Here is a 27,196-nt window from a genome sequence, read left to right as displayed (position 1 = left end):
CACTGTTTGCTCTCTGTGAGATACTGGGTCAGAGGTTCTTGTTCTCTGCTGTGAATCAGTTCTGGTCACCTGTTAAAGTTAAAATGCCATATCACCACTGCTCTGAAAAGAGGATAATTTTCTGAGGTCTGAGATATCTTTTGTTAAGATAGACCTTTCAAGGATGCAGTGCACCCTGAAAAAGCTGTCATAGAGAGTGGGCTGTTCATGAAAAGCTACTAACAGGTAGTGGAGGACAGTTAGTGAGGAGCAGAAAGTCCCAGAATGATTAAGTCTCTTGTTTTCTACTGGTATGTTTCCTCTTTACTAAAGAGATGCATACAGAGTCATACTTTATTGTTCTCATCAACTGGGTTCTCCTCCCCAGTGACTGTATTTAATTGCACTGAACAGGCTTTCCTCTTCTCCACAGTGCTGAAATTCTGGCAGAGGCACCACAATGAGGACCAACAGACTGGGGTTAGATCCATGTGGTATCTAGTATCTGTCATTTTTTGTAGCTCTTATGTTCTTCCTACAGAGATGGCAATAGTCAGCAGATCTCATTTAATACACCTGGCCTCTCTATGTTGTGTATTTCTGTCTGGAATGAAATGGAGACCCCTTATCTCTGAGGCCCTACCTGTGTTTCACAGGTCAGGACATGTATAATCTGCTCCTTTTTCTATGCAAATTATACAACCAGCCTGGCGCTCAGCAAGCTGCTTCAGTATCCCACACAATAAATCAGTTCTGTTGTGACCAAGAAATGCATTCAGTAATGTTGCTTTGTTTCATTTAAAAAATTATATATATATATATATATATATATATATATATATATATATATATACACACACATACATATATTCATAATTAAAAATTGCCAGAATTATATATAATTTTATATATATACACAAACATACATATATTCATAATTAAAAATTGCCAGAATTATATATAATTATATATATACACACACATACATATATTCATAATTAAAAATTGCCAGAATTATATATAATTATATATATATATACACACACATACATATATTCATAATTAAAAATTGCCAGAATTATATATAATTATATATATATATATACACACATACATATATTCATAATTAAAAATTGCCAAAATTATATATAATTATATATATATATACACACATACATATATTCATAATTAAAAATTGCCAGAATTATATATAATTATATATATATATATATATATATATATATATATATATATATATACACACACATACATTTATTCATAATTAAAAATTGCCAGAAACTATACACCCTATTACTAAATTAGTAAAATTATTTTTGTGGGGGAATTTAAGTTGATGAAACATAACAGAACCAAATACATCCTATTAATTGTAACTATTGATTTTAAGGTACATCATATTTAGAACTTTAAATGTGAAAACTTTGTCATGCAAAGATGGTCATATTTCTTTTGAGTAGCTTGCCTTTTTTTCATGTAGTTCTCTTAGGAGGTAAAAAAAGTGTTGTTGTAAAACACACATATTTTACCTTTGTAACATGAGATTAGAAGAAACTAAATTTACATTGATAATATGAGAACATCTGGGAAAATTTTGTTGTTTCATTAGCTAAATCATAGCACAGCACATTGCATTTGATAACTTAAGTTGTTTTTTTGTTTTGTTTTGTTTTGTTTTGTTTTTTACTTCTCATTATCCTTACCCTTTTTTCATCATGCATTTGAAGAAAAAACAATACAAACTAAGTTTATTTTATCAAAACCAGAATCCATTTATTTTAAAATAAAACTACTATGAAAGAATTCAAGATATATATTCCAAAGTAAAATACCTTATTAATTGCTCTCTTTAGTTAATCCATTCAACAGTTAGTTGAAAAGTACAATATAGGAGCCAGGAAGGTGGCCCATGCCTGTAATCCCAACAGCTAGGGAGGCTGAGGCAAGAGGATCCTGAGTTCAAAGCCAGCCTCAGCAGCAGTGAGGCACTAAGCAACTAAATGAGTCCTTGTATCTGAATAAAATATGAATAGGGCTGGGATGGGGCTCGGCAGTTTAGTAACCCTGAGATCAATCCCCTGTACAAAAAAATAAAAAAAAAAAATTTGCTTACTTGCATTTTTAAGCATTAAGATTTCAGTTTAAGAAAAAAAGAGCTTTGATTTGTTTTTTAGGAAACTTCTGAATTTGCTCTGTAACTGCACATTCTTTCTCACCATCCCTCCAGCAGGGGTGCTCCTTCTTATTTTTTAATATTTATATTTTTAGTTGTAGTTGGACCAAACACCTTTATTTATTTTTTATGTGGTGCTGAGAATTGAACCCAGGGCCTCATATGTGCTAGGTGAGCATTCTATCTGAGCCACAACCCCTAGGGATGCTCCTTTTTGCTAACACCACACACTCTCCTTGAGTATATCTTCTCACCACCCCATGTACATGACTTCAGCACTCTCTGTGCATTTTACACTTTTAAAAATATCTTTAATATTTTTATTATAATTTATTTATTTTTTGTGGTGCTGACATGCTAGGCAAGCACCCTACTGCTGAGCCACAACCCCATCCCTGCATTTTATACTTTTTACAAATTCATTTCAGGGATGGGTACTACCATTTTGATTATTATGAACATTTCACTTGGTCTTACCTGTTGAAAGGAAAGTGTTGGATGCCATTACACATTATCCCACTGGGCAGAAAACATCCATGGTGTACCATCATTTAAATCTCAAAATCATTTGGGAACAAAAAGCAAACATGTATGGGTTCATAAAACTGAGTGTGTGGCCTCCTTGTTCCTGTTCTGCAGCATTGTGTTGGAAGAGGGGAATAATGCAGGTCACATACTACTATTACCTTTGGGATCTTTGTACCAAATTTATATGAATGCCTGGATTAGAGAGAAGTTTAGAATGCAGAGTGAAATTGAACAATAGAAGAATAATCCTAGTCTTTTTGTATCTCTACCCAAATGTACTGAGAGATGATTTTAAAATTAAATAAGTCTGTTTTAGAGTAGAGTATATTAGGATTCATGAATTTGAAATTGTCTCATATTTTGAAACCCCTTCTGTAGTACCCTACTATATATCAATTGACTTTTCCTTCTCCTTCTCAATTCATTGTCATAAACTTGGTTCTTTATCAGATTAATTATTATTCACATTCTATTATATTAGTATAAATGTTTCTCAAGTTTTCATGTTTCATGCTAGTTTCTTCCTGTCTTTGTCTTCATCTTCTTATTATTATTACAATTGTTGTTCAGAAAAAAATGTGTCCCTGCCAAGAGGTCTCAACATTCTGTGTTAAAAGTCAGAGATCAGAACAGCAGATCCTGTTATTTGACACCATTTGTATCATTGGCTGCTCATTTTCTATATTCTTTTTTTTTCTTTTCCAAAATCAAAATAACAAACTAAAATAAGGAATAAAAAAAATTATGTACCCAACATGCTCAGGATCTATGTAGAACTTTGCAGTATCCAGGAGGTCACTCTCATTAATTTTTATTACATTGTTATTTACCTATCTTAATTGATTGAAGTTGTTGAGGTCATGAGATAATTGTTGAGTATAATGAAATCTTGCAGTAATAGTGTTTTATTTATTTAAGTCACTTTGAGTGTCATTTTAAAATGGCACCTTGTGAAGATTGAGTCATCCTTTGTAGAATTTTCACATTTGGTTTTTGCTTTTCCAATGAAAATACTAAATTACTAAAGAATCTGTTTCTATCATTATGTTTTTAAAATTTGTAGGGTAATTCTTTATAAATAGAGAGCAAAAAAAATAGGTCTTCATCATTTCATCTTTTATATGGTAATTTACTCAACAAATATTTACTTATGCTTCCTTATGCCTTGCCTTCAGAGCAGAGTCTCTGTTGAGTATTGAGTTAAAGGTAATATTAGGTTAGCATTTACTAATAATGTTGGCATTAACAATATAAAGAAATGTTACAGAGCCTCTGAGGATCTGTTGTTGTTATAAACACAAAAGCTTTCTCCATGGAGTTCAGAAACATAAAAGGTCCTATTTAGAACTCTGAGGAAAGAAGTCTTGTGCTAACAATGGTGTGCTTATAGTGAGTGGTATAGTTTACCAAATTAATGGGGGACCAGGATGTGTATACACTGCTTTAATCAAGAAGAAAGAAAGTACTTGGTGAAGGAAACTTTTATTTTTTCTTTCTTTTCATCTTTTCATCATTCCTGAGATGTCTCTGCTGTGTAAGGAGGGTTGAAGTCCTCCCCTCATACATGTTGTGTTGCAACCAGAATGTTACTGTGCATACAGAACCATCTAGCTATCTAGCCAGGAAGCTACTTTAGTCTTGCTACTGGTGCATCCTCTTCACTTAGCTGACATGTGTGCATGGGACTCATCCACATTACATATTTTCTTCTAATTCTACTCAGCATTAAACAGTGTTGCCATCCAAATTGAGGGCAGGACCATTATGCTGTAGAAAATGTGGCAAAGTAAAGTTCTCAAATATTTTTGCTTACTAATTTTTCTGGCTGTGATACACCATATTTCTTATCTTTTTTATTTTATTATCCAGTGGAAGGAGACCCAGAATAAAATTCACAATCAGGAAAAGAATCTATACCCACAGCCAGTGATCCGCCTTTGCACTCTCTGGACAGAAAAAAAAAAAATGAATGGGAACCAAGAGAAAGGGGACCAGACTGATAGGGAAAAGAAAAAAAAAGCTGGAAAAGAGAAGAAAAAAGATAAAATTAAAGCCAAGAAGGAAATGCTGAAGGGTTTGGGAGACATGTTTAGGTAAGTCTTTACCACCACAAATCATCCTTAAATATACAGTAATGCACTTAACAACAGGGATACCTCTGAGGAAAGCATTTTAAATTGTTTCATCATTGTGCACTTGTCTTGGAACTTAAATAGTGTATCGTGCTACATGCTGGGCTGTGTGGTACATGCTATTATATATGTGGTCTGTGATTTACCAAAATGGTAGGTGGCTCATGACTGTATGTTACAGTGACATTTAGAACAAAACAAAACAAAACAAAACAAAACAAAAAAAACCAAACAAACAAACAAACAAAAAAACCAAGAAGCAGAGATTTGGAAAGAGTATCTTTGAAAACAATGAAAATTCTTTTATAATTTTCAGTCTTAGCTACTGTACTTTTATTTTTTTCAGGATTTATCTTTAGTTGTTTCATAGCCTTCAACATGATATTTTGCCCACCATGTAGATAACCCTGGGAAGGAAGGAGAGATTCCTCTTTGTCTTTATTCTGTACAACAGGAAGAGGCTCATGGAAACAAAGGGCTATTAATGTAGTGATTATTCTTTTTGGTGTGACAAAAGTGGTTCCTTATCTAGATTTAACCTGGAGTTCAAGTTGTGGTAGCATTTAAGGGTCCATTAATAACAAGTCTAATAAAAATATGTTACACATAGATCTTCAATTTAACTGTATTGATTAATTTAATACTTATTACTTTAGTCTGCAAAGATTGATTAAATGTAATCTCTGCCTATTTCATGACAGTTGTTTTTATGTCCCTAAATTATACTGTAGGATTATTTAGCATATCATTTGTTTACAACTCATTGGTGTACAATAAAAGTGACAAGTTGTTCAGAAGTTTCACTGAATCTCCCCCATAAATGTTCATCTAACGTGATTGTTAGTTATTTAATGTTAAACATAAAATTGCCTGATTGTTTTATAAACTAAAGTCTTAAACATATCAAGGTGATGGTTTAAAATTCAAATCATATAGCACAGTCTCTTGAGTTTTCAAAAAGTAGTTTCCCTATGTTAGGAATCCCTTCCTTTTAACTTGTTTTTAATTGTAGAATGTGAACAAGAGTTTTATTTTTATGGAATTAGTATCCACACATTAACCTGAATAACTTGGGGTGTTAAGGTATGTCATATCTGAAACTTGAGGAATCAGGACTCAGAGAGTAGGTTACACAACCCAGTAGATGTGTTCTTTAATTGTGCATGTAAATGAATGGAAAAGGAAATTATAGATTCATTATAACATCAAATCTTGCCTGTTCACAGTACTATCTTTAGTTAAAATAGGAAGAATTTCTCCAATGATTCAGAGCAGTGAGATCTTCATCATTTTCATTAGACTTCTCCTTATTTATATACTGCTCCTTCTAAGTCCATCTGCAGTCAAATCACCATTCTTCATTATATTCCATGTCCAAAATATTCATAGAACAAAATATCTTCTACTGCCCTTTGTTTAAACTCCTGTGTTATCCAGGGGCTTTTCTTTCCATATATACAGTGACACCTCAGAAACTGACATCTATGCAATGCACATGACACAGTCTGCTCTCCATGAAATAAAATTTAAGGAATTTGTGCCAGTGTCATCTTTAAATTAGAGAATAATAGGTGGAAGAAAACCTTCTACAAGAATGCAGCATAGTCACATTTCTAGGGTTCTCCTGAAGGCATATTGAAAACTAATGGCTTGTTAGTTTTCATTCATCAACCAATATCTATGTGATAGATAAAAGACTTCTGGACTTGTTATGATATAATGGGTAAACAAATTTCTAGTATTTTTAGATTATCTTAATTATAAATCATCTCTGTCTTCAATTTGCAACTTCAATGGTCAAATTACACTTTGTGGCCAGAGGAGTAGGTTTTGGGCAAAATGTGTATTGTTTTAAAGGAACCATGAACATTTCATGACCCTATTTTTCTTAAGTGGCTTGAAGAATATTATATGAAGTTTTATGCAGATCTAAATCCATAGATTTTACCTATAATCTGTAAGGAAAGCCAGCCATGTAGTACATAAAATGTTGACCTATTTATAACTTCAAAAACCTGCTTACTCTTGAAAATCAAATTATGTATTCTGGAGCAGGGGATGACTTTTCTTTTCTTTTATTTTTTTCTTTCTTTTTCTTATTTAGGCTTATGTTCTTCAGTACTTAAAAATGGCTGGTAAGAAAAGCATAGATACCAAAACTTCTCTGGATACCTGATATCATTGGTTTGCTAAAGTCATCCCACATTTACTTATAAGAGAGTAGTTTTTATAAATTTTACAAATCATTGTTACACCCATCCAGTGTTAAAAATTAAGTAGATCATATAAAATTAGGAATAATTAATACTCAAAATTCACCCCTTCCCAGGTTCTGAGATGTGTATTACTGGTTAAATTTTAGAATTAATATATGTTAATTAATATACACATTTGGAATTAATATACCGATTTCCACAAAATTGACTACTAAAATTTGTAATGAGATGACGTCAAATCTGCATATAAATTTGGGGAGAACTAACATCTTCATAATGTTCAACCTTCAAACCTGTGTGCAGTGGATTCTGCCATAACATTAGGTCCCATTCCACCAGAAGCAGCACAGCATCTGGCAGGATGGAGGTGAGGACAGTGGCAGCCAGAGAGGGGGTGCTGGAAAGGGAAGATTCATACTTCCATGTCTTCTACCTGGAGAGGAGACATCCAACAGGAAAGTGAACTAGGGGCCAGTTGTCACAGGACTGCTTGAGCATGGGATCACAATGAACACAGCGGTACTCACATGAATCTGAGAAGGAGAACAGAAGGAAAACCCAGAAAGTTCTTTGAACCTTGTGGCAGCTGAGGGTTGCTGGAGCTGATGAGGACAGGAGGGCTGATCTGCATAAAATGGCAGTTCTGAGAGTCCTGAGAGGACTTGTTTGCCATGGTGAAGGAAGTGAAGGAGTGGGGAGTTTTGGCATTCTTCTTGGTGTCAGGAGTGCTTTGGAGCAGTGCTGCTGTGGGCTGCTGCTGAGGTACATGTTTCAGCATCAACTACTGGCATGGGAGGCTTATCCCATTCTGCCAGCTGCTTAGCATCCAAGTTAAACTCAGTGTAGGAAATCTGAAATAATCCTATTTTTTTCTTCAAGCATTTCTTCAGCACAGCTTTCCTCCACTCTTTGGATAACAGTCACAACATCATTCTTAACAAATAGAAGGTAATCATTATCTGCTGCTTTTTTGTCTTTCACTTCAAAGTCATAAAGTGCTTTGCACTGAGGTGGGGGCTGAGGCAATGGTTTAATAATTTGCACTAAGTTGGTTGGGGAAAAGCCATGGATCCCATTGACTTACCCTGTGGAGCCAGTTTTTTTATCAATGTGTTTTCAAATAATGATGATGTCACATTTGCTAAATTTAAAGTCTCCAGGCTCCTTTCCTTCATAGTTGTGTAATGCTTTAGGATAGGGTAACAGGTATACCCCTCACTATGACCTCCAGGCTTGCACACGAGGCTGCCATCTACACTGGGAGCTCTCTAGATATTTTGCACTACAATTTGTCATAGTGGTGCCATGAACCATTAATACATTTGTGCAGTTGGTCCCACTGCCCCCACCAACTAGGTTTCCAAGGCCTCTCTACTTGATGCCATCCAGAAGCCTGAAAGGGAGAATGCTGTCTGGATATTCATCATAGGAGCCAACAATAGTCCTCCAGTACAAACAATTGAGGGGACCTATGATCCCAGCAAACATCCTTTTCAAAACTTGTGCGGACAAGGCAAAAATTTTGCAGAAAAACCCAGGCATTCTAGACACACAGGACACTCTAAAAGATCCAAGAAGTCAGGCTCATTTATCTTGATGTACTCCGCTGAGAAAGGCTTCACAAATGTTCATAGTTGAGTGCAGCTCTTTAATTGATTTATGTAGCATCCATTTCAGATTTTACTCTTGCACCTTGGCTCTTCCTCCTTGTTCATGGTCCCCCAGTAGTTGCCATGGCCAAAGCAGATTACACCCAATCTTGCCAGCTGCTTTCTATTTCTCTAAAATAAGCATGAGGGCCCCTGGATACTCCTTTGGGCTGCCCAACTCTCTACACAGACATGTTACACAGGTGTCATGGTCTCCCACTTGCCCCGCCTTAAATGTTATTTTTTTTTTAAATCCACAAAATGCTTGGTGGGTTAGAAACCAATGAATGGGAATTGGAGTAGTCCAAATTTCTATCTTGGCTTGAATATTTTTTGAATGTGTGACTTTGAAAAGTGACCTAATTTCTCTGCTTTCTTTTTTGCTGGTGATAGTAATAGTCCCTGTCATAAGGAACTACAGGAACTACAGACAAAGCACCAATGCAGTGTCTGTCAGGATACACACCCTAGGTTTGGCAGTACTTGCTACCCTAACTTTAATAATGTATGAAACAAGATCAGTAATGATAGTGACTTGTGGTGATGGGCAGCTGACAGTGCAGAGGTAGCAAGGGCCTTCACTTTTTCTCTGAAGCAGCTGAAGGACAGACACCAAGGTAGATGGGTCCTGGATGCTTGCACTGGTGACACATTGACACCTCTCCCTCTTTCCTTTCAGAATATCCCCAGGACCTGTCAATCTACAGCTTTGGACTGCAGCATTCCCTTTTGTTGCAGACCATGCAGGAGATGCTGGCAAACATGGTGGAGAATTTGGAAGGGACAAGTACACTTTAGACTGGAGTATTTTAGTACTACTATGGGATGGTGGCTCTTACAGATATTGGAAATCATGTTTGTGGAGATAAGTCAATGGCTTTCACTTATGACTCCCTTGGAGTTGACCTTCTGCTTTACCCTGCACCCCATCATATCTTGAACTTGAAAAGAGAAATCCAAGTGCAATGTGATCTGTGTGGCTGCCTGTTGTGCTCATAGAAACAGACTTTCATGGGAATCTGTGTTTCTCAGTGCATCTTCAGAGCTCTGACTGTTTCTGTTTTGACCAGTTGTTTGGTTCATGGCTCTTTGTTATTGACAATTGTTTATTGTCAAATACATTTAACTTTGTGGCTATATTCTAAGTTTTTGTTTGGCGAGTAAAATTTCATGGCACTCTTATACACTTTAGGTGATGAAATCACGGTGATATTTCTTTAGTGAATTGTAAATTTGCAAATAGCTAGCAGTTTTCTTTTGAAAATTAAGACATTTATTTTTTTGTCTTCAAATGCAGATATTTTCCTTCAAAAATCTATATGGTAATTTTAATTATTTTCCATTTGACCAGCTCTTATGGACTGGGCAATGCCCATTTATAACAAATTTATACAGTTTAAAGTTAAGCAGCATAATAAATTGTCACATTTTGGGTATTCTCTATAATTTTAAGGGGAATTCTAAATTCAGAACTGTTGTGTAGTTTAATAAATTCAAGTATTTCCAGGAATAAAACCAAACTTTTTTCCTGTAATTAATGCTGTATGTACAGCTTTTATGGGTGAACCATTATTCTAGTTGAGATGAGTAAAGAGATTGATAATACATGGTTCCAAAGAAATGAGTGATTAATTGTGTTGTCACATATGGTTTTGCACCATTTTAGTTTTTTAAAAAAAATAGTGTCACAGCTTATAACTTTAATCAGGCTGTGTATATATTCTAAATTAAATTTTAACATGGAGCTGGATATTACTTTCAGCTGCTAGTATTTTTAGGCAGAAAACAAGGTGAAATAGATCAAGAAAAAACTGTCTAAAAATTTAGGGGGGGGATGATTCTTACTTAAGGAGATGTTTGGATGATACCCAGGATTGATATTCAAAATATTGTACAACTGCCTTGGCACAAGTACCAGTGAATCAGAGTGGCTTTTACCCACAGTGCTGGAGGTTGGGGTGGTCTGAGTAATTTGTGGGAGGTTCTTGAGGACCCCTGGGGTGGCCCAGTGAGGTTTACCAAGAGGGAAAGTTTTTTTTTTTCCACTATAACAATAATTTTAATCATGAGAGTGTTTATTGGTTTTATTTGATCCATGCATGAATGCTGCTGGAACTCACAGGGATCATCTTTTGGACTCCCTGGATGCTCATAGTATCTCTCCTTGAGTTTTCTCATGTCTCCTTCAAACTCCTTATTGTACTTTAATGGTGAATACTTTTGTCAAGCAAATTGACATTTTTAAATTAATAAATTTTACACAGTAGATTCTCTGAAATGAATATTTCCATTTCCTAAGGTAAGGTGTCCAAAAGAAAAAGTTAATCTTTTTTTTTTTTTTTTTTTGTGTGTGTGTGTGTGTGTTTGTGGTGATGGTGGGGTACCAGGGATTGAACTCAAGGCCACTTGACAACTGAGCCACATCCTTAGTCCTAGTTTCTATTTTATTTAGTGACAGGGTTTTATTGCACACATTGCTTAACACCTCACTTTTTGCTGAAGCTGTCTTTGAACTCATAATCTTCTTGTCTCAGCCTCTTGAACTACTAAGATTATAGGGATGCACAACCACACCCATTTCACCAGTTTCCAATTATATGGTACTACTGATTCCCTAAAACACAATGCTTGCATCTTACAAGGAAAAATTTTATGTACTAGATTTTTTGTAGGAAATGATATTACAAGTTGTGGGAAAGTGTATGAATAGATGTTACTGAACTCTGGAAATATTCAAGAAGCACATGAAGTACTGCATCTTTCATCATCATCTCTGGTGATCTTGGGAATGATGATGTGAAGTGTGCAAAACTTTCTCACATTTAAATAAGTGGTAAGACCAGGTGCCCATGTCATATTGGAAAGTCAAAGGTAATTGACCAAGACTTAACTTTTATAGCTGCGTGTGGTTTTGTATCTTATTATTATTTGGTGTTCTATTATAGTGTCTATACCATTTGAAAATCCTATAATCTTTCAAGTAAAAATGGTTTATAAGAATCATCACTATTTTTCTTTCTACTAAGTAACAGGAAAAGGAGAGTGGGAAGGAATGAAACAGAATTTGATGTCTATACTCTTTGTCTCTTTACTGATGGGAATAACTCTTTTGTAGTGAAGAAGAAGAAGAAGAAGAAGAAGAAGAAGAAGAAGAAGAAGAAGAAGAAGAAGAAGAAGAAGAAGAAGAAGAAGAAGAAAATGTTATTGACCTGCATGTTCAGATGAGGACAAGGCTCAGGAAGTTCACTCGAAAGTAGGTACCTTGATACCTATGATGTAGATGCAAACAAGGTACTCTCATTTTGTGACTTTTACATCCAAACAGAAACAGCTCTGACAAGTAAAGAGGAATCTTCAGCCCAGTTTTCCTGTGTTTTACTTTATGGTGAACTACTTTTATCTTGTAGGGATCTGAAGACAATTGGTTTGAGTCCCAGAAGTGTTGTTGCTTTTTAGTTGTGTGCCTTGACCAGTAATGTCTCTAAAGCTTTGTGTGATATCTGTTGCTATATTTTAATATCACTCTTGGTAAATTAGAGAGAAAAGATATTTTATTTAGCCCATGGATCTGAAAGTTCAAGAGAATGGTGCTGGCATCTGTTGAGGCATGCTAGGTCATGAAGTGACAGATGGCAGCAGAACTCAGTGTTGTAGCTTAATGGATCTTGAGGGGCCCATGTTCTCTCTTTCTTTTCTTTTCTTTTCTTTTCTTTTCTTTTCTTTTCTTTTCTTTTCTTTCTTTTTTTTTTTTTTTTTTTGGAAGCAGGGTCTCACTTAACTACTGAGACTTGTCTTAAACTTGTGATACTCCCGCATTAGCCTCCTAAGAGGCTACAAGGATTACAGTGTGTGACACCATGCCCAGCTGATAATTTGATTATGATATATGTATGTAAACTGATTAATGTTCACCATGAAATAATTAACATATATAACCTCACATAATTATATTTGTTTAAAAGTTTCTAAACTTTCATACCCTATTGAACTGGACTAATGTTTTAGTTTAAATTGATAAATTTCTGGCCATAATAATAGCATTTGTCTATTCACACATGATGGCATAATGCCTTTAAATTTTAGAGGCATATAGCAAACCAAAGACAAATCTTGAATGCTTTCCTTCAAACATTAGATTTGGCTTATCAACAATTCAAGAATAAATTCATAGATACAATTTTTAAAAATTCATATAAAAATACAAATCTAGTTTAGAAATGCACCTTCAACCTCAATATCTTCTACCACCAACAGGATATTCAGCAGAGAATAACTAGGAACAAAAACTATATTAGATGTCTTTTATTTACATCAAGCATTGAACTCTCTCTTAACAACAACATAATTCACTTTCGGGAGCTAAAGCCATTTCAAAGAGTCACATCTTATCTTTCTTTTTTCTGTATATTTATAATGACTCAGGTACTTAGAAGTTTTAAATCCTATAAGAAGTCAAAAAAGCATCTGAAAAACAATTATGAAAACTTAAATAAGTAGTAGTCTAGTAAAAGTGACATGAAAACCAACTCAAGTTTTAAGTTCCTATTTTTAAAAAATATTACATATGCTGTACTTTTTAAAAACAACTTTTCATACTGATTTTTGCTTCTAAAATTACTTTTGAAATAGTCTAACTCCAGAGTTTTTCTCTAGTAAGTGTCAGTAGGCTCTGGATGTAGCTCAGTGGTAGAGAGCTTGACTAGCATGGAGAAGGCCTTGGAGTTTAACTCCCAAGACTGCAAGAAAAGGAAAGGGAGAAAAAAGGAAAGAAGAAAGGAAACAAGGAGTGGACAGGAGAGGAGGGAAAGGAATGAATCATCACAATAAAAGGGCAAGTAGTACAAATATAGGGTGTACTACCTCTTTAAATTATTTTACAAAGCTTTAGAATTTTAGTTACATTAAACTAGTTGACATTATGACTGAATGGAAGAGCACAAAAAAAGCTCAACCTTGACCTGGCTGAAAGTAAACTAAGGGGTGGGTGGCAAAAAGAGGAGTCCCTTATGGCTCAATATGGGCAGACTAAAACCTGCACTGCTTCAGGAGGCACAGCATAGTTAAGGGTCCAAGATTTCCCTGTTATGCATTTGAGTGTGCTAAGACCCACCCTGGGAGCCTAACACTGTAGCTTCCCATGCCTAAGCCCACAGCTCCACTCCCCTCCACCCATAAAGCTGCTTCACAATGGTATGCTCCATTGCCTGGTGCAGGTTTGAGTTCCTCACCAAAGACCTAAGTGTCCACAGCCTGTTTGGGTGTGATTGGGCAAGCTGTGGCTGCAGCAGCAGTAGGCAAAGCAGCATTAGAGTGATTGAATGGCCAAAGGGTCTCCCTCAGCTACTTGGGGCTGGTATTTGGGCCTGGGCCTGGAAGAAGTATGGAGGGCTTTGGCGTAATTGTCTGTGGATATGAAACCAGGCCCTCATCCTTATGGATATCCTTGGGAGTTGGTGATATATGCAGCTGTTGAATTTTTTGCTGTTCTCTTGTTTCTGTGGATATGTTGTAAATGTGTTGAAAGCAGGTATTATGTGAGAAGAGAAAAGAAAAAGCTTGCTCTAAAGTTTGCTGGACTAATTGAAGAAAAATGTCAACTACTTGAGAAAGTTACCTTGTTCAAAAAGAGTATGAAGGCTTAGAGTCACCTTTAAAGGATGCTATTTTGGAGAAGAAGTCCACAGAAGCAGAAAATTTGGAGGCAATGTATGAATGGTTCTAAATCTAAACTTGGGGATAAAATACTCTTTCTAGAAAAAGAGCTAAAAGAACAGGAAACTAAACATTCTCAACAGGAAGAATTGATGGCAAATATATCAAGAAAGATTATGTCACTAGAAGTTGTACCAAAAGCCCTCAAGTTACTATTAGCCAAGGTGAAACAACATTGAAAATATTTTAAACAAATGTAGAAGGATTTAATGTAGCAATAAAAAAAAAGGTTTTGAAAGAAAATTTCCAACTTCAGGATAGTCAGAAACAAAAAGTTGCAGTATGGAAAGAAAAACTGAATGAAATTAATAAACATAAAATAAAATTGAAAGACTCTATTGTATATGCAGAACAAGTTCTAAGAGTTAAAGAAAATCACATTAAGTTTCTGACTGAACACTTGGTGCAGATGAAAGATTGGGCTTCTGTGCTTGGAGAAGACCTAAAATATGATGGTAACTTGGAAATGAAAAAAAAATGAATCAGAAATTGGTGCTCATTTAGATGATCAGCCAAAAGAGCTTTGAAGAAACAGATTTGTGCTGCTAAGATAAATGCCCCTTTTAAAACCTTAGGGCTGAGAGAATTCTCTGGGACCTCAGATTATCAATGAAAGGAGAAAATCAGGCTATAATGGGTTAATTGATCCTCAGAGAGTGCCTTATAATGCTGGAACCTGTCAATTCCATGGGAAAAGGCCTGTAGGCTGATGATCTGTTGGGGATTTTAGTCCCCCATTCCCTCCTGACCTGCAGGAGAGATTGTGGGAGCATGCCCTAGGACAAACCAAGAAAGGTCGACTGGTTGCCCACAGCAAGCACTCCCTCCTGGGAGGACAATCAGACAAGCCAGGGAGAACAGTCAAAGCAGGATCTCATTTATTGAGAAAACATATACAGCTAACATCATTTACAGGAACTAATCAGAGTAAAGGTCAGCAGGGTGGAGATAATTTACATGTACATCCATCATACAGGCAGTAATGGGAGACATGAGCTGTCTATTGGAGCAGAAGCTTTCTAAACCTATCCTAGAGGTGATCCGATTCTTCACCACAACCCACAACAATGCCTTCTGGCTGATTGCTAGGTGCTCTCTTAGCCACATGTGGCCCCAGGACTGGGAAGCGGCTAGCAGCCAGCAAGTGGAGTTTCCTATTTACTGATGCAACATGTCCCATATTACATCATGCCCAACTATAATTCCTCCACCAGGTCAACCACATTCTGATCCACATCTTCTTCTACAAATGCAGGATGTATCTTATTCTAATTTTGGTACACTATCTGGACCAGCAGAGCACAGAAGTTTTAATATGCCTTCGATAAAGTGGATTGGGTCTCTGTCTTCCAAAATGGAATCTAGTAAAAATGATGCCAAAGTCAAAGTCAGTCTTGGTAATTCCAATGTTCCCAATTCATCTCTTCCTGCTGAAAACCAAGCACCTGGCTCTAGTTTAGTTTTTATTCTTCCCCTCTAGTCAGAGATGCATTTTTTTTTCAGTGGAGCCCAGGAGTCAGTTCATTATATAAGTCAGTTCATTTTATATATATATATATATATATATATATATATATATATATATATATATATATATATATATATATATATATATATAATCTCTGAATGCTAAGAAAATATTTACTGCTCCATATCTAGTTCGTGGGTAATTCGGAAACACAGCTGTGGCCAGGGTCAAGGGCAATGATGTGGCCTGACAGCATTCCCAGTTTGGTGCAGGAGCATGTCCCTAGAGCAGGTGGTTTCTTGAGGTGATTCTGAGACTCCTCATGTCCCACTTAGCAGAAGCCAGGCTGTCAAATGATGATGGTGGTTAATGTTAGAATGATGGCAAGGGCATAAAGCCATCCCTGCCTCTCCCTGTGCTCCCTGGTAACTGTGCCTCAGAACCCCCAGTGGCTCTCCAAGAAGACACTTCCTTGGTGAGCAGATGAACTGGAACTTACAGACCTGTGACTCACTGCATGCTCAGCACCTCCTGTGCTCTTGGCTGGCTCCCTTTGCTCATAAAACATTGGACCTCCTGCTGGCTATGACCTCCTGTGTTGTCTCCTCAGTCTGGCTTTAAGGAGAAGCTACACTGATTTGTTTACTATCTAGGGGCTCTGTGAAGCTTTTAATTCTATTTTCTTCTTTGTCTAGGTACTAGGAACCCTATCGACTAATATTTGATGGTTAGAGGGTCTCCAGCTACTTTTCATTGTAATTATCTTTTTTATTTTTCATTTGTCTTAATTTCTGTATTTATAATTTTATGTTAATGAATTATATATCTTTATGAAATGCCATGACTTATCTTTTAGAACTAGTGTGACAAAATTCAGAGGTAAGTCAGTTAATTTTTGTCACTCAAAGATAAATCACTCTTTTCTTTTGAGTGTTGGCTGTTTGACAAAGATTCCATTATGCTGAGGAGAAATGGGAATACTGTGGAAGCAAACAAAGGACCTTAGCCACAGTGAGTTACCCTCCAGATCCAGAAGGCCCTGGTGCTCTGTGGACAAGGGTGTGGGGCCACTAGGCTAATGAATGGGAAACAAGGTACCTACCCCTCCTCCACTTGTCTCCTTTGAGATCATCTGTTGCATCACACTGAATAAGTGCAATGAGTAACTAAGGTTGTGCTTGAAATATGAGCCCCTTTTTAGCAATACAGACATAAAAGTAGTTTTAAAATAGTTGTTCTCTAGGCTCTGTGTAAGGCCCTGGGTTCCATGGGCATTTTAGCCTTACCTCTGGAGTAGAGCTGGGGTGAGAAGGCAGAAAGGGGGCCTGAGAGGGCATTCTTCAGATCCTCTGAGAAGCTCTCTAGAAACATTCAGACTATGCTTGCCCTCCTCCTGAAGAACCTTCTGGGACATACTATTATTCCAATGCACATGAAATGTCTGCACCTGACCAAATGCTTAATTTGATATTTACTTAGGGAGTTCTTAGCTCATCAAAGCCTGCAAATAACTTCAAATGAAGGAAAAGAAAATTTAGTTTTCTGAAGTTGTGGCAGGTCAAAGGCATAGCTCTTCAAGGGTGGGCTATGCTCCTGATCCTGCTGGAATGGCAGGTGGGGCAGACTGAGAATTCTCCTTGACTGAGATCACTGCCATTTGCCTGGTTACCAGAGTGAGAACCATGAAGGGAAAGGGCTTTGTGTGGCCCTGAAGAAGGGTCATTTCACTGTCATCATGATGTTAGAGGAGTGGAGCCACCAGCTGCAGCTTCACTGAGTGCATATGCACTTTGTTAAGCTTGAAGCACAAGGCAGAATTTAAAGTGAAATTTACCTTGTTGACTTCACTTTTAATTGCTTCAGATTTAGGTGAAGTGTTGACATTTCTAAAATAACAACCTGCTTTTGTTCCCAATTTGGTGCAGTGAGCCTGGGACAGATTGCTGGCTAGCAGAGTTGTCAGAAATATCTTTACCAGATGACCTGATGGCATTTCCCTGCACAAGATGCCACAGGACTTATTAAAAAAGACATGCTGACACCCACCACATCACAAAAGATGGTATAATAAACCATCATTGTGTATGGGGAGTGATGTTGATTTCTTGATTAATCTACAAAACCAACTGTTGAGTGCTTCTCTGTGACAAAAAAAAAATTGTAATATAATGAACAGAAGCTAATAAAGGTCTGAATTCACTACAAATGGAAATCTTAAAATATAGCTGTTTCTGGTTTCTATACTAGAAAATTAAATTAGCACATTATCAAGCTTGTGGGTGAGACTGCAAAGTAAGTCCTTTGTCAGAGCTTCAGGGAATGGGCCAGGATGGGTGTGGAACTCTTGGGTTAACTAGTGTTTTATTCATGGTGAAATCTCCTTCCTCTGCTTGTCATTGATATTTTTGCATCAAGGGAGGATGGGTGCTACTTCTTTACAGTGACAATGACATTCCCCTTGGAGTTTATACTTTAATTTATGATGAGACAAAGAGAAGGTATGGAACTTCAGCAGGAGAATCAAGAGAATAGCATCTTTGCAGAAACCACCAAATGAAAAGGAGCAAAGATTAGAGAGGGCTGGCCCCATGCTCTCTGTGGCCACACAGCAAACCCTGGTGAAAGCTGTTTCTTCTGAGGCATGGTACCTGAAATGGGCCAAGAGGAGCAGCATAGAGACTACCAGCAAACCTCAGAGTATTTGCACATTTTGTGAAGTTATGCTTTATGATGTTTAGAGACCTTAAATTAGCATGTGAACATTTCTCCTTAACTGGGAAAACCAGTAAGTAGTACAATGTGTCCCTTAAAACAGCCCGTGATAAACAAGCAACACTCAGTGAATATGTTCTGGAAAATGTGAATGAGGCGATAGTACTTGCTGTTCATCTGGTCCTTAGATAAGTATCAGATATTGAATTTCCAATATTGAGTGCATGGCTGCATTGTCACAGTTACCAGCCATGCTGATGGAAGTTTTCATTTGTATTATGCTTTTGTAACACTCCAAGGGTAGTAGAAATTCATGGGTTTGTTACTGAGACCATGATTACAGTCTTACAGTTGGGAGCCAACTGTTTCTAGGTACTAAAGCTAAAGAATCTTTCTGCAGTCAGTGCATAAGAAGAGTCCAGCAAGAAAGACAGCAAAAGGTAGATGGACAGCATTATCTACGTAGTGCTGTGCACCTTTTAGTTTTGTGAGTTACTTTCCTGTTCCTCATCTTGGGGAAGTGAGCACAGATAGTGTCCTCTTTTGGTTTTGGTGTACAAGCATCATCTTGGCTGGTTGTCCTCATCAAGCCCTCCTGGTGCTTCAGGCTTGGGAATTTCAGGGAGAGACTCACCTTGTCCAATCTGTTGGAAGTCCTCACCTCTGGTCTGTAGGGAGCCAGCCTGTGTCCAGGGCCATCTGTGCTTCTTGCATGCAGCTTCAAGTCTGGCTATCGAGTTGTTAATTGCATGAGGATACAGTCCTGCACTTTTTGTTTTCTTAAGAAAGTTTTTTAATTTGATAATTTTTTTGGATCTGCACACAGTACAGAGAGTTCCCATTTCCCCAATACCAGGTTCCCATCTTTCATGAGTGGGTACAATTTTCAAAATGCTGAACGCATATGGAACCATTAGTATCCAGGTAGGTGCTTGATTAATCTAGGCATCCTTGCTTATCTTAGTTCCTTCTGTGTCCCAGGACCCATTACAGGATCCACCATGCCTGTTTATGTTCCTTGGGACTGTGGCAGTTTCTCAGTTTTTGTATTTTCTTACTTTTTGTTTGATTTGGTCCTGGGGTTTAACCCAGGAGTGCTCTAGCTTCAATCTACATCCCAAGTCCTTTCTGTTTTTTTTATTGTTTGTTTGTTTTTTTTTTTGTTTTGTTTTGTTTTGTTTTGTTTTGAGACAGGATCTTGCTATGTTGCTGAGGCTGCAACTTGTGATCCTCCTGCTTGATTCCCAGCTGAAAGTATAGGCTGGGTCCTCTACGTCCTGGACTTTCCTTGTTTTTTTATGATCAGGCATGTTGTAGACTGTCCCTCAGCTGGTATTTGCCTGATAGTTTTCTCTTGAACACATTTGTGTTGGTGTTTGGGGCAAAAGATTGCAAAACCCCTTCCCATGCTCTGGTTTTGAGTCTGCCTACCATTACCTTGCTACACTGCTGCTGTCAGCCTCTGTCATAAAGCTAAGGCAGCATGAGTCAGATTTCTCCAGGACATGGGTGACTCTTCTTAAAAGGAAAAAAAAAACCCTGGAAAAGCTTAAACAGAGTTTATTTGAGCAAGACAAAAATGCATCCCCAGGAACCTGTGTAGGTCCAGCCAGCAATGTGACCAAGAAAGGTGTGTGGAAACTGGAGCAGGGTTTAGGGACCATGTGCCTGCTCTGACGGACATCACCACAGAGATGGGAAATCTTAACTGTGTGTTCCATCAGGCCTGGGACAGGAGTTCAATCCAGTCAGTGCCTTCTGCAGGTCCACCTTCATCCTGTTCCTTTCCATATAGTGCACATTGGAGTAGGTGCCATGCAGGGCCCATCCTGGAGGAGCAAGGAGCAGTGATGGAGATGCCTCCTTAAAGTGGACTGTCTGCAGGTAACTCAGATTGCTTCCAGGAGAGGGGACTCTCTATATGACCCACCTACCTGCTTATGTCTTATTACTCCTGATACTTATCTTGGAGATTGACCTGGATATTATTGAACCACACCTTGTGTCACCTTGCCCCTTTGCTCCAGTTTTGTCCCAAGACTTTTTTTTTTTTTTTTTTTTTTTGCAGTGCTGCTCTGTCCCTTGACACTTCCATCAATTTGCAGGACTCTGTGTTCTTGGCTTTCTTTCAGCACTTCTTGACTTCAGGCTCTGCCAGAGGCTCTGGGGACACGCTATTTGTTTTTTTTTTTTTTTCCTGCTCTTGCCACACAGTCAGCTTCCATGCCAGGGAATCCTGATTCCTCTTATTGAAGAGTGAGTTTGGGAATGAGTTATGGTGAATCTCCACTTTTAGCAAGGAGATATTTGTAGGAAATGGAAAAGAAACAAGTGACATATATTAATGTGTGCCTTTTAATTTACTTGGGCTTCTAGAGGTCATGGAGAGTAGCATCAAGTCCAGCTGGGTCTCAGTCCACAGGCAGGCTGGGGGTTTGTACTACTTTTACAAAGTCACTGAAGAACAGAGCTTATGATTTTATGCTATCAGATACAATAGTACACAATATGATTGCCAGCTTTTCACATAGTTGAGAAAGATCAGATGCTTCCATAGATGGGCTTGCCTGAGGGTTAAGCCTGTGCTTGTTCCACAACCCACAGTTTATTGAACTAGAGGCCCAAATAAAAGAGGGAAATGTTACATTTATTGGATCAGCATTTGATGTGAATCTGCTAAGCATGGAGGAGGGCCACTGTTTAAAACAGACTTATAAGAAATCAAAATGCATAAAAGAGAATCAATAGATAAATACAACCATACCAGCAAGTTTGAACTTGCATGACAAAGGACAAGAATCCATCCCTAAGCTGGGAGGATGGCACACCAAAAATTCCTAAAACAACAGTAAAAAGAACATGAAATGGAAAATAAGAAGTGTGAGCCTTCAGGAGGTAAAAAGGAAAATCAGAAGAGCCAACCAACTGAGTGAAGTCCACCTTAAAAGGTCTTGGGTGTACCTGAACCCTGCCAGGTGAGGACTGGACCGGGAGCTTCACAAATCTTGTGTGGAACAGGGCAGACATTATGGCTCAGCAGAACTGAGTGAAGTTGTTGGGCTACTCTTTATACCACCAGAATGGAGGCAGAAAATGTTTTCTCTCCTCTTGTGCTCTCTCACTCTCTCTGCTTTTTTTAAGTGTTGTTGTTGCTCTGATCAAAGAGACAGAAAACAATCTTATTTGGGGATGAGCAAAATAAAAAAAAAAAATAGGTGATGAACATTTTGTGATGCCATTCTTTTAGACAGTGTGAGACAGCCACAAATGTAATGGAATTAGGAATATTGCACTTGAATCAACTTAAACGTGAAATACATTTGTAGCAGGTATCAAAAAAAAATCCCACAAGAAATTTCACACCCATCATGGAGCTCTGTGATGCTTTCTAAGATCTGAAGGTCCAAAAAATGAGAAGAGGAGTCTGCTTCTTCTTCCAACTCATTTCATTTAAGAAAATGCATTAAATTGTCTGGACTGCTTTTATCAGTAGACAAGAATTTTAGGAAACAGAAAAAGGAATCCACTGTGATTCTGGTTAACTTTTAAGCACAGCATAAAAACATGGTAACATAAAAAGTGAAGAAAAAAAAACATTTTTAGAATATTAGATTATTTACTTTATTTAAGCCATGTGAGTGATATAATATCCAAAGCAAAGACAAAACTCAAAACATGGCTTTATCCTTTACCCACATGTGCCTCACTTCTTAATATACGGGGTGAGAAACCTGGGGATAAGTCTGCAAACTGAAGAAATATATTTTGATTCTCTGTTCCCCTCCATGTCCATCACAGACTGATGACAGCTATCAACTAAGTAGCATATAGAAGTCCAAGGTCAGTTTAGAGCTGACCAAGAAATAATGAGACAGATGGTCTTGAGAGAAAGGCTGGTGGTCAACAGTGGCTGAAGAAGCAAGAACTGTCCTAAAGAACATAAGCAGGAAAGAGCAAAGAAAACAATCCTCCTCTGCATGCAGCTACCACCCTCAGAGCCCAGGGCTTGCTGTCACTCTCCAAGGCTTTTCCTGGTGTCACGTTCTTAGACCCTTAAAGTTGCATGGCTTATTCACTCCACATTTTAAATAACCTTTCATTTTCTTTTTATCCTCTAAAAATAGTGTAAGTTTTCCTTTTTATTAAGTTTATTGTCTAGATCACAGATCACCAAAGTACAGCCCTCCAGCCAAATCTGACCCCATCTGCTATTAATTAACATTAATATTCACATTACCTTTTGCTACAGCACAGCCAGTTTCATTTTTCTGTTGCTGCAGGGGCTCTGACTGCTTTGAAGCAGAAGGAATGAGGGGTTTGTGTACATGCAAGGGTACGAAAGTCAAGGCTTTGCTCTTTCTGGCCTTTGAAGAAGGTCTTCCTACCTTTTGACAAGCTCCATAAGCACGGGAAATGGGTTTTCTCAATCATGTGTCCCAAGTGCTGAGCAAATAGTTGAGGCAGGAATAGATGAATGGTGCCTTCAGGCAGAATGTGTTCTGTTTTGAAGCTTTAAATGAAATAGATGTTGGGGAACCTGAGTCACAACATCCCATACTAGTATTGCACCTGGAACACAGAAAGTTTTTTCCACCAGCAGTTAAATATTTATGTCTCTACTGATTAAGAAAACACGAGATGTTCATGAGAGTTTTTACCATTCTTCACAGGATGGGGAAAGAACCACAGGAATAAGGGGTCAGTAGAGAGGTTAATTAGGGTTGCTCTTGAGAATTGGGAAGCTGGAGAAATTATCAAAGTCCTTATTTTTCCTGGATTCCTCAGGAGTCTCAGTTTCATTCCTCTCCCAGTGGTAGAAATGCACTAAGCGATTTTTGTAGCTTGGTTCATAGGTCATGTTTTCCAGAGAAAAGAGGCTGCAGAAGAGCCAAGTCACTACCCCCAGCCTCCACAGGAGGAGAGGTGCAGCTGAAGGCAATAGGCTAAAGTGTTGTTTACCCAAATTCCATTTCAGCTAGAGGCCTGAGGATACCTCTTTAATTTCTTGCATATGATTTCTTTCTTAGAGTTCTCCTAAACAAGTCCTTTTTATCTGAAGATTATCGCATTTATAATCATTTAATTTTCATCTTACTACATACTGAAAAAGGTGGGAATCTGCAGGCAAGAGGATAAATCAGGAAGCATAAGTAAGGAAAGCCATTTGCAAAAGAGCAAGAAATGAAAATCACAGTGATCCATGTTCCAGGGGCATGAAAGTTGTGTTTAGCACAAAATGACCTGTCTTCTAAACATAAAGGCTATTTTCCTCTCAGCAATCAATGGCAGCTCTTGGATCTTTGGCAAATATGGTTAGAAAAACAATTTGCTTTTGTTAAAGAGCTAAATTTTTTGTTTTTTTTCTCCCTTTTCTGTGATATCTGTAATTTTTTTCTATTTTCAAAATTAATGTTTAGGGATGGGGTTATAGCTCAATGGCAGAGTGCTTGCTTGCTTTGCACATGTGTATCCCTGGGTTTGATCTTCAGCACCACATAAAAATAAATACAATTAATTTTAATTTAACTATTGATAAAAGAATCCATTCTTCTTACTGCAGATTATATCATCAAATAAAGATTATTCTACATTTCCAAACTTCCTCCCTCAAACATCGCCAATTATTACCATTAGTATGCTATCTTGACTGTTTTTACACACATTAGAAAACACTTTTATATCTCCATCAATGTACATAAAGAAAACACTTTACATTATTCCATGTTTTATCACACAGAGCAAGAATAATTTATAAATACTGTGCTTGCTTCATTCCACACCTTGTTTTTCAGCAGAAGGATTTTTGAAAGAGACTCATTTTGTAAAGCATATAGAAAAGAGATGAAAATATAGACTTTATTCATTTTTTGAGTTATCTTTAGTTCCCTTCTTAAGCATCTGCTACTTGTTGTACATTCATCCTTCTCCTGATGGGCCCTGGATATTAGGGCTTCTTGCTCTTGTAATGTAGAGCATACATACTTGTCATATGATTGTAAATCCCACCTGCATTCCACCAAAAGAGACACTTAGAATTTGAGCTGCTAGGGCCTGGGAAGGCACGGTCATGTTGGGGTTTGCCTCTATAAACTGCCCTTCTCTGGAGCTAGGCCAATTACCCCAAAAGAAGTGTGTGCAAGTGCTGACTCTTGGTGGCACCTTAGATTCTCCTGCAGCACCTGCCTTGACAGCATGAGGCCTGTGCAATCCTACCTCAATGGTGCTGGTGGGGGACACCCTGTCATTGTTTGAGACAATGCTTGTCTGAAGTGCACCGAAACTGTGGTGCTTTAAAAACATCCCTTTTTATCCCAAACAAAGGAGCCCCAAGGTGGCACTCAAGGACTTGTTCTACAGAAGCCCTGTAGGCTAGAGGAGAGCAGGAGGATAAATTCAATGTGCAAAATGGAAAAAAAAAAAAGGAAAATCTCACCAACCAAGAATACTTTGTCCAGAAAAACTGTGCTTCAGAAATGAGGAGGAAGTAGATGATAACTCTCCCAAAGAAAAGCCACGTTCACCACCATGAGGCCTGTCCCTGGAACTGCTGAAGGGAGTGAAGTTGAAACACACAAACAAAATTACTAATTAGCAACATAAAACATTTAAAAGCACAGACACCAATATTATAAGTAATATTGAGACAATATTTCACTTCAGTATGTGAAAAGAGAAAAATATTTAAGACAGTAATAGATCAAACAGACTGTCAAGATATGTAGTTCAAAGTGATGGAAATGCTGACATGGAAAGCATAAAATGTGTGTTTTAAGTAGCTAGCCAAATCATAGAATTGTATATAAGACTAAATGTGTGTTTTAAGTAGCTAGTCAAATCCTAGAGTTTTATATGATTGAGATTAAGTTGTTATCTGCATAAAAGAGTCTAAGATTTTTATATAGGCTGTGGTAATCACAAAGCAAAAATCTACCTCAGAAGGACAAAACACAAAAGAAGTGAGCCTAAACACACCAGGTGCTGTGGGTTGAGTATGTTCCAAAGGTTTTACATGTCATTTGCATGGGAGCATAAGTCTAGGGTCTCTGCATGCCCACTGTCTTAGTCTCCCAACATCCATAATTCTGCCCAGGCAGAAAGGAAAAGTGAGTGGGCAGCATCACCCAGGGTGCACCCATGGTCTAACTGCCAGGGCTGGACTTCTGGACCCAGCAATCACTGGTTCTGTGATTACCTTAGGAAAGTCACTTAAGCCCATGAAACCCCACTCAAGTCCTGAGCAACAGCAGGGTGAACTTTCAAAGGTTACCTCAGAGGGTTATACAGAACAATGTGGAAAGCATTTGACCCTTACTCATGATGGCTTTTCTTCATCACATCCCTATGAGTTCTGAGCCACTGCCCATGGCATCCAGCACCTGGACAGGATCAGGATGCCCAAAAGTCAGTAGTCAACTTCATAATACTTCTTGGTAGCCAAGGCAGTTCTGCTCTGTAAAGTCACCTCAAAATCTGAGCTGGGTAATGTTGTTGTGATGATCTTAGTTGCAGCAGGGCCAGATGCCTGCCAGGCTCTGGAATCACTTGCTTGCAGCCGCCCACCAATGTGTCACCTTGTGGTTTCTGTTTGAGACACCTCAATTGATACAAGCTTCCAATTGGTTAGCATGAAACATAGAAAGCAGTGCCACAGCTTGTGTTGGAAGGGAGATTCTGAGATGTGTATGTTCTCCATGAGGCCATCTCATCCTTTCTTTTCTCAGGAGCACAAGAGAAATTCAGCATGATGTGTGGAGAGTGTTTTAAACAGGGCCATAGAAATGTAGAAAAAAAGACAATTGTAGACAGTGTAAGAAGGAAAAAGGAATTCAGAAAACCCATTCAGCCTCAGCAAGGAGCATAGCTATCAGGTGGCTCTGAGCTCATGGGCAGTGATTTGGGGCTAACAAGTAAGTTTTAGCAAGCAGTAAACTAGAAAAAAAAATAATATAAATAATGAAGCACTTCTACACCTAAGGTGGTAACTTCTGGAAAATGGTAACTGTTACCATTGCTCTCATTAGAAAGGCACCGAAGGACAGGGGCAGAGCGAGACCTCCCTTCCATCTTGCAGGTCTTCAGGATGCCCCGGTGGAGCATGAAAAACAGGAATTCATCTCCAGATTGCTCTGTGCCAACCATCCCCCACTTTTCTTCTATGCTTTCTCTTCCTTTCTTTTCTTTCATATTTCTTGCCATTTTCAAGGGTCTGGATTGAAGTATAATAGTGGCTACAAATACCACATACCACCTCCCATGTCTCAGGAGCTGTAGCACTTGGTGCTGGGAGATTAAGATACACATGCAGCCACTAAGCTACAGGAGACAGGTGACCTCATGGACACATTGTTGAGCTCAGATGAAGATCCCCATATTATCTTGCTGATCACCCTATTCTGCTTGGCCAGGAGACTCAGTCATATGAACAGAAACTTGAGCACTGCCCAGAGTTCAATTCTGTGGACACTCCTCAACACAGATCCCAGCTTGACAGATGTCTGGTGTCATCTGGGAAGATCTTTGATTTTCCCATAATTTTCTTAAGCACCTACCTTTCCTCACATTGGTAGTTCAAAAAATGGCATCCCAAGTTTTGAAGATGATAGAAGAGC

General features: G+C 37.9%; 1 pseudogene; it reads right to left on the bottom strand.

The window, feature by feature from the left end:
* Nucleotides 1-636: 636 nt before the first annotated feature.
* Nucleotides 637-27,196, bottom strand: part of LOC113199488 (E3 ubiquitin-protein ligase SH3RF1-like) — a 34,099-nt pseudogene continuing 7,539 nt past the window's right edge.

This window comes from Urocitellus parryii, chromosome Y (genome assembly GCF_045843805.1).
Source record: "Urocitellus parryii isolate mUroPar1 chromosome Y, mUroPar1.hap1, whole genome shotgun sequence".
Lineage (NCBI taxonomy): Eukaryota > Metazoa > Chordata > Mammalia > Rodentia > Sciuridae > Urocitellus > Urocitellus parryii.
Note: the sequence above shows the minus strand (reverse complement) of the source record. Positions and strands in the feature narration are given on the sequence as shown.